A 9,048-nucleotide genomic window follows, 5' to 3' on the forward strand; every position below is an offset into this window, starting at 1 on the left:
CTTTGGGCTAAATTAGTTTGTCCCCTTGTCCCGTATTAGTAGGGTTGCCCACTATCTCACTCCCAAACAAAGATGAACCACTCCGTTGAAATCTCCCATACTGAAGTGTAGTACGCAAAGAAGTGTAGTACGCAAAGGAGCTTAATGTCCGCCATTTTAGTAAGCTAAACCCACCGCTCGCTATGCCTCTCGCAGTGTAATCAGTGTTTTGGGGGAACAGTATCATGTGTGATACCATAAAAATGCAGAATATATCTCATCTATTAATTCACACAAATTTTTGTTAGTTTTCTTTTTTAATGTTTCTGCAATAGACAATAGACAATAGGTGCAGGAGGAAGCCATTCGGCCCTTCGAGCCAGCACCGCCATTCAATGTGATCATGGCTGATCATTCTCAATCAGTACCCCATTCCTGCCTTCTCCCCATACCCACTGACTCCGCTATCCTTAAGAGCTCTATCGAGCTCTCTCTGTAATGCATTCAGAGAATTGGCCTCCACTGCCTTCTGAGGCAGAGAATTCCAAGTTTCTGCCTACTAAAATGGCGGCCGCCATTGGTGGAGCGGGAGCACGTGGCCGCTGGCTGGGTGCGGTCACGTTGGGGCGCGGGGCGTTGACGTCACCCTTTGTCCCATATTTGGGAGTGAGGAAGTTGGCAACCCTAACTCCATCCGTGACACAAACCTCTGGAGCAGAGGGTTGCTGTCGAAATCATGGTAGTTCCATTAAGAATTCCTTCGGGTGTCAAGGGTTATGGGGGAGAAGGCAAGAAAATTGGGATGAGGAGACAGGGATCAAGCCATGATTAAATGGCGGAATGGGCCGAATGGCCTAGTTCTACTCCTGTAACTTGTGAACTCGGTACTTTGAACCAAAGATAATAGAGCAGAGCAAGATAGACCACTCGACCTTAAAAACCGTAGTATGTCATGTCGTCATTTTAGTATAGGTGGAGTGGTCCATCTTGCTCCTCTAGTATCTTTGATTGAAATGGCAGGGTGCACTCGTATAGGGCCGAATGGCCTGGATCTACTCCTGTAACTTGCGAGCTTGTTGCTTTGAACTGGCTCCACACGGTCTTTTGAACGAAACGGAACGTCCTTCTTGGTGAGTGAGTCAGGGGCTACGGGGAGAAGCCGGGAGAATGGGGTTGAGAGGGAAAGACCAGATCAGCCATGAAGGGCTTTCCTGAAGGGGCCGAATGGCCTAATTCTGCTCCTAGAACTTGTGGACTTACGAAAGGTCAGCTCTGTGGCTTGTGCTGTCTGAGTGCATGGGTGAACTTTGGGTGGCGTGGGGTGATGAGCGTTTGCGTTCACGCGTGTGCCATGGCACGCCAGCTGCGTTCACATGTGTGCACGTGTGCACATGCATGCCTACTGCCAGTTGGGTAAGGGTGTAAACATGATGCCACGTTCATGAGAAGAACGCAGACAAAGCAGATTATTGGCATTTAACATTTGACGACTGCTTCCGTCAGCTAAGGAGGTTTCTGAGATTTGGTGACCAAAAGTGCAGGTTGATAGATCTACAAAATCCTGATGGGTCGGGCAGAATCTCTGGAGAAAAGGAATAGGTGACGTTTCGGGTCGAGACCCCTCCATCGTCTGCAGAGACGCTGCCTGACCCGCTGAGTTACTCCGGCATTAATGGCATGGGCATGCATGTGTCTTATCTACGGGTGTGGGCCAGCATCTGCAGTTCGTTCCTAAATTGGACCGCCCTTGTCCCGTATTAGGTCCGGGGAGCGCTATAGGCCCGGATGCTGTAGGGATTTTGATGCTGTGTTTGAATCAGGATACTGAATGTCCAGAGTGATCGAACGCAGCACCTCTGGAGAGAAGGAATGGGTGACGTTTTGGAGTCACTTCAGACATCTTTAAGAGGTTGAGAATGGCTGTAAGGGATGCAGTTGAGGGTGGGGGGGGAGGGGGGTTGGAGGAGGAGAGAGGACCCCCCAAGGGGAGGAAGTGAAGGAGGGGGGTGGGGGAATGGAGGAGGAGGAGAGAGGGGAGGAGGAGTGGAGCCTTGGGGAGGGGGGGAGGAGGGGGTCCCAGATAGGGTTGCCTACTGTCCTATATTAGCCAGGACATCCCCTATATTGGGTTAAATTGGTTTGTCCCGTACGGAACCGCCCTTGTCCCGTATTAGGCCCGAGGGGCACTAAAGGCCTGGATGCTGTAGGCCTGGACACTGTAGGTCCGGACAGTGTAGGCCCGGACATTCTAGGCCCGGACAGTGTGAGCCCAGACACTGTAGATCTGGACACTGTAGGTTCGGACAGTGTAGTCCCGGACACTGGAGGCCCGGGCGCCGCCTAACGGAGTTTGCATAGCAACCCGCCTCCCGTCTCCCGTCTCCCTTCAGGGTCTCGACCCGAAAAGTCACCCATTCCTTCTCTCCCGAGATGCTGCCTGACCCGCTGAGTTACTCCAGCATTTTGTGTCTACCTACGATGGTGGAATATAACCACTTAGTTAAGACAACTAATCTGCACTGACCCAGGCACTGATACTAAACCATGTTTCAGCATTTGGCAAACCATGCTTCAGGATTTGGAAGCTACCTGCTTCAACTCTTTCCTCACCCAGCCTGATTTCCTTGCACTTTTTTAATTTCCCAATAAGCAGCCACCATTGGTGGAGCGGGAGCACGTGGCCGCTGGCTGGGTGAGGTCACGTGGGGCGCGGGGTGATGACGTCACCCGCTGTCCCTTATTTGGGAGTGAGGAAGTTGGCAACCCTACTAATACGGGACGAGGGCGGTCCCGTGCGGGACAAACCAATTTAGCCCAAAATACGGGATGTCCCGGCTAATACGGGACAGTTGGCAACACTACTGGTTTAGCTTGTAGGATGGAACTAGTGTGCGGGCGATCGCTGGTCGGCACGGACTCGGTGGGCCAAAGGGCCTGTTTCCATGCTGTATCTCAAAACTAAACGAATCTGAAAATGAGACAGATTGCCAATGTTAATTGTCACTCTTTGATATTGCCAAGATTCGAATACACTCGAGGCTGAACTTGAGGGCTGGGAATTAGATTAACAAAATGCATGGTGTTGAATTGTTCCACTCTCCGCTCGAACATGCGTTGCACCAATTAGCAAATGACAAGATTTCAAATACATTCTTAGATTAAACAAGCTAATTAAGGGTACTGCTGCGGCCCTGTGCTGGGCCGTTACTGTACATTAATGTCTTTTTCCAGGCAATTGGATTCCTTGATTTGAATTTATTGATCTCATTTTGTACCGAAGCAATTGAGTTGCATTGAAATCAATAAGCATTAGATGCTCCTGAAGAGGGAAATTGTCCACATAGTTAAAATAATTAAAAGCAGACAGGAGAGTACTCTGCCTCCCAGCCCCAAGGGGGAAATCCATCCCAACCACAGCCCCCAGGGGGAAATCCATCCCAACCCCAGCCCCAAGGGGGAAATCCATCCCAACCCCAGCCCCAAGGGGGAAATCCATCCCAACCCCAGCCCCAAGGGGGAAATCCATCCCAACCCCAGCCCCAAGGGGGAAATCCATCCTTCAGAGAAGATCAGAGGCAATGCCATTGATGAGAATGTGAGCCGAGCTCTGGATAATTTAGTCATAGGGTCGCGCAGTGTGGAAACGGGCCCTTTGGCCCAACTTGCCCACACTGACCAACATGCCTGCATCTACTCGAGTCCTACCTTGCCTGCGTTCGGCCCATTTCCCATAAATGCTAGCATTTATTTCGATAGGGCTCGTATACAAAAAAACAGGGATTGGGCTTGTATACACTGGAATTTAGAAGGATGAGGGGGGATCTTATTGAAACATATAAGATAATTAGGGGATTGGACACATTAGAGGCAGATAACATGTTCCCAATGTTGGGGGAGTCCAGAACAAGGGGCCACAGTTTGAGAATAAGGGGTAGGCCATTTAGAACGGAGATGAGGAAGAACTTTTTCAGTCAGAGGGTGGTGAAGGTGTGGAATTCTCTGCCTCAGAAGGCAGTGGAGGCCAGTTCGTTGGATGCTTTCAAGAGAGAGCTGGATAGAGCTCTTAAGGATAGCGGAGTGAGGGGGTATGGGGAGAAGGCAGGAACGGGGTACTGATTGAGAGTGATCAGCCATGATCGCATTGAATGGCGGTGCTGGCTCGAAGGGCTGAATGGCCTACTCCTGCACCTATTGTCTATTGTCTATTGTAATGCTGAGGCTGTATAAGGCCGCAATTGTAATATGGTGAGCAATTTTGGGCAACATTTCTGAGGAAGGACGTGCTGGCTCTGGTGAGGGTCCAGAGGAGGTTTACGAGAATGATCCCAGGAATGAGTGGGTTAACATTTGATGGGCGTTTGACGGCACTGGGCCTGTGCTCGCTGGAGTTTAGACGAAAGAGGGGGGACTTCATTGAAACATGAATAATGAAAGGCTTGGATAGAGTGGATGTGGGAGAGAATGTTTTCACTAGTGGAAGAGTCTAGGACTTGAGGTCATAGCCTCAGAATTAAAGGACGTTCTTTTGGGAAGGAGATGAGGCGAATTGTTTTAGATCTCTCTATGGCATTACCCATTCTCATGGCTCTCTCAGAGAATGGGTAATGCCATTTTGGATCAGTGCTGGGTTAGAAGAAAAGGCGTGGACTATTATCAATTAGTGATAGGTTAAGACTACCCTCACCTCACCGCAACCCAGGTCCAATGGTAACCCTTCTTGCTAGTCTCCACTCAAATGCAAACCTAGTCCATAATTCAACCCCAAATGCCAAGATTATCTCCCAGATGTCACTCTTCTCCTGGGTCTCTCCCGAGCACCACCATCCTAATTCATCAGCTCATCGATAAGCATTGGGCAGCAAACAACCTGGTTTGCAAGCAATTGTTTTAAGTGGATGTTTCCAAGTTGGCTTGGCCTTTCGCTCGATGATAAGTTGGTGCATCTACAGATAAATGTTTTGATATTCAGTCTTGCAGAGTGCAGATGTTTGGGCTATTTGAAATGCAAACTGGTTTAAAGTGAGTACACTTGGCTCAAGGTCCAAGATTGCGATTTTTGCTGTTGTGAAAAAAAAAGAGATGGGTGGTTTAAGTATGAAGTATGAGTAAGTTTATTGGCCAAGTATGCATATACAAGGAATGTGTAAGAAGGTAACTGCAGATGCTGGTACAAATCGAAGGTATTTATTCACAAAATGCTGGAGTAACTCAGCAGGTCAGGCAGCATCTCAGGAGAGAAGGAATGGGTGACATTTCAGGTCGAGACCCTTCTTCAGACTGATCTCTGAAGACTGGGCTTCTTCAGACTGAAGAAGGGTCTCGACCCGAAACGTCACCCATTCCTTCTCTCCTGAGATGTGCCTGACCTGCTGAGTTACTCCAGCATTTTGTGAATAAATACAAGGAATGTGCCTTGGTGCTCCGCTCACAAATGACAACGCAAACATACAGTTAACGATTAAGAATAAAGCATAAACACATCAAAACAATAAGGATACAACATTACGGTCTAAACATGTGGGTGAAAATAAACCAGAGCAAAAAAGAGACCCCAGACATTGGTTATTGAGTAGAACTACCACTCGTGGGGGAAAAAAGCTGTTTTTATGTCTGGCTGTGGCTGCTTTGACAGACCGGACTTAACTTGCATAAGTCCACAATCTGACGCTCTTTACATTACATAGACAATTTACAAAGATCCCAAACCAATTAGTCTACAAACCTGGACATCTTTGGAGTGTGGGAGGAAACCGGAGATCCCGGGGAAAACCCACGCAGGTCACGGGGAGAACGTACAAACCCCATACAGATGCCACCCGTAGTCGGGATGGAACCTGGGTCCCTGGCATTGTGCCGCTGTCTCACCCCGGACACAGCACACCCAAGGTCTGTCTCGGCCCGCAGACATGACACCTAGAAGTCCACCAGAGAGCAGATGCACCACGCACCCAGCAACTCGCACGCACCCAGGCGTTATTCTGAAACTAACCATTATTTTGCTGTTGTATTTGAGGTTTGATGCCATCTCGCAATCTGCGATGAGCAGCTTTAGTTAAAAGTATTGTCAGCTATGCTTATTTTGTGATTTTAAATCACGCGAAAAGAAGCATTAGGTGATAAATGACAGACGTGTTGAATGTTAGAACCACAGCGTGATACATGGCCAGCCCCACAGAGATATCAGAGCATTCATTTTGACCCAGGTGCAGCATTTTCTTGTTGTTATTTTTACATGGAACGTATGCGCGTTTCGAGAAGTGTTCACATGGCAACCAAGACAGAAATAGCGTGGAGTGTGGGCGGTTTGAAGTGGGTTTGGATGTAAAGAGTTGGCATGTCTTTATGTGCAATGAAATAAGCAGATTCTCCTGCCATTACGGTCACCTCTGTGAAATTGCAGTCAAGTAAATCGGGCATTGTAGGCATTACCGATTGCTAGACATATTAACCCCCCTCTAATTCCCACACTGGACGTTCTGTCCTGGGCCTCCTCCACTATCAGAGTGAGGCCCAGCGCAAATTGGAGGAACAGCACCTCATATTTAGCTTGGGCAGCTTACACCCCAGCGGTATGAACATCGACTTCTCTAACTTCAAGTAGCCCTTGCTTTCCCTCTCTTTCCATCCCTCTCCCCTTCCCTGTTCTCCGAACAGTCTGACTGTCTCCTTGATTAAATTTTATCTCTGTATGCTTCCTTGTCCTTGATGATTTTCCTTGATCCCCTTTGATGTCGCGTTTTCACACCTTATACACTTCCTTATCCCTGTGTCTCCCTCTCCCCTGACTCTCAGTCTGAAGAAGGGTCTCGACCCGAAACGCCACCCATTCCTCCTCTCCAGAGATGCTGCCTGTCCCACTGAGTTACTCCAGCATTTTGTGTCTATCTTAGCACATGCTGAATTACTCCAGCATTTTGTGTCTTAGCAATTGCAGATTGTTCCCTGATTAAAGATCCCACCAGTTAATGTGGTGCTGCATTATTTAATGCAAAGTTTCTTATATTGTGAAATCAGAAGCCCTTTGATATGTGCCACTGGCTGATCTTGTGATAATGCTGTGCCGATGAGCCTGTACAGTGAAAATGCAACTCTGGGGATGTAAGTGTTTTGTAGGGATTGAGTGTTTTTTACCTGGTTGATGGATGTGCCCTCATGGGAAATGGTTGCTGTGTTGTATTTCTTAACTAAACCTTAAATAAAGTTGAATTTATTTAAATAAATATGTCTTTGTTTGTTCATGTTTTCGTATTTTAAGAAAGGAAGGTTTTCAGAGCCATTATGCAGCACGGTGGCGCAGCGGTAGAGTTGCTGCCTTACAGCGAATGCAGCGCCGGAGACTCGGGTTCGATCCTGACTACGGGCGCCGTCTGTACGGAGTTTGTACGTTCTCCCCGTGACCTGCGTGGGTTTTCTCCGAGATCTTCGGTTTCCTCCCACACTCCAAAGACGTGCAGGTTTGTAGGTTAATTGGCTGGGCAAATGTAAAAATTGTCCCTAGTGTGTGTAGGATAGTGTTAATGTGCGGGGATCGCTGGGCGGCGCGGACCCGGTGGGCCGAAGAGCCTGTTTCTGCGCTGTATCTCTAAATCTGTGGTTCAGGAACAAACAAACAAACAAACAAGAGTTTTAATGTATAGATGTTAGGAATGGGCGACGTTTTGGGTCGAGACTGAAGAAGAGTCTCGATGTGAAACATTACTCATCCCTTCTCTCCAGAGATGCTGCCTGACCCGCTGAGTTACTCCAGCATTTTGTGTCTATGTTCGGTTTAAACCAGCATCGGAAGTTCCTTCCTACACATAATTGATGTTAGATCACTTTGTAAGAGGTCAAAGAACTGAAGGGACTGTTTACACTGCTGATATTTATCCCTTAATATAATTTAAACAGTTTGTCTGGTTATTATTGCGTTGCTCCATGTAGACACGTCAGTTAACCTTCCGACATCAAAGCTGTTTCAGAACCACTAAGCTTTAAAAATGTTTTATGCCCTGAGGATCAGATAGGCTCCTCTTGACAGCCCCTCCCAAAACCTGACTTTGATCAAAAGCACAGCAGGGGATGAAAACATGAAGACAGCAACTTCCCCTCAGTGATCACAAGATAACAAGGAAGATGGGTCCTGACAATAGACTATTGAAACGTCACCTATCCATGTTCTCCAGAGATGCTGTCTGACCTGCTGAGTTACTCCAGCACTCTGTGCCTTTCTTTTTGGTAAACCAGCATCTGCTGTTCCTTGTATCCACATGGGAATAATCCTCACGGATCTGAAAAAGGATCTCGACCCATAAACGTGTGCGCTTTTGTGGCAGTTTTCGACTCCTAATTTGAGGAAGGACATTCTTGCTATTGAGGGAGCGCAGCGCAGGTTCACCAGGTTAATTCCTGGGATGGCGGGACAGACATATAATGAAAGAATGGATCGACTGGGCTTGTATTCGCTGGAATTTAGAAGGATGAGAGGGGATCTTATAGAAACATACAAAATTCTTATGGGTTTGGACAGACTAGATGTAGGAAAAGTGTTCCCGATGTTGGGGGAGTCCAGAACCAGGGGTCACAGTTTAAGAATAAGGGGCAGGCCATTTAAGACTGATATGAGGAAAAACAAATTCACCCAGAGAGTTATGAATCTGTGGAATTCTCTGCCACAGAAGGCAGTGGAGGCCAATTAACTGGATGTTTTCAAGAGAGAGTTAGACATAGCTCTTAGGGCTAACGGAATCAAGGGATATGGGGGAGAAAGCAGGAACAGGGTACTGATTTTGGACGATCAGCCATGATCATATTGAATGGCGGTGCTGGCTCGAAGGGCCGAATGGCCTACCACTGCACCTGTTTTCTTTGTTTCTATGTCCCCCATTCCTTCTCTCCAGAGATGCTGCCTGTCCCGCTGAGTTACTCCGGCTTTTTTAGATTTAGATTTAGATTTAGAGATACAGCGCGGAAACAGGCCCTTCGGCCCACCGGGTCCACGCCGCCCAGCGATCCCCGCACATTAACACTATCCTACACACACTAGGGACAATTTTGACATTTACCCAGTCAATTAACCTACTTACCTGT

Source organism: Rhinoraja longicauda, chromosome 28 (genome assembly GCF_053455715.1).
Source record: "Rhinoraja longicauda isolate Sanriku21f chromosome 28, sRhiLon1.1, whole genome shotgun sequence".
Lineage (NCBI taxonomy): Eukaryota > Metazoa > Chordata > Chondrichthyes > Rajiformes > Arhynchobatidae > Rhinoraja > Rhinoraja longicauda.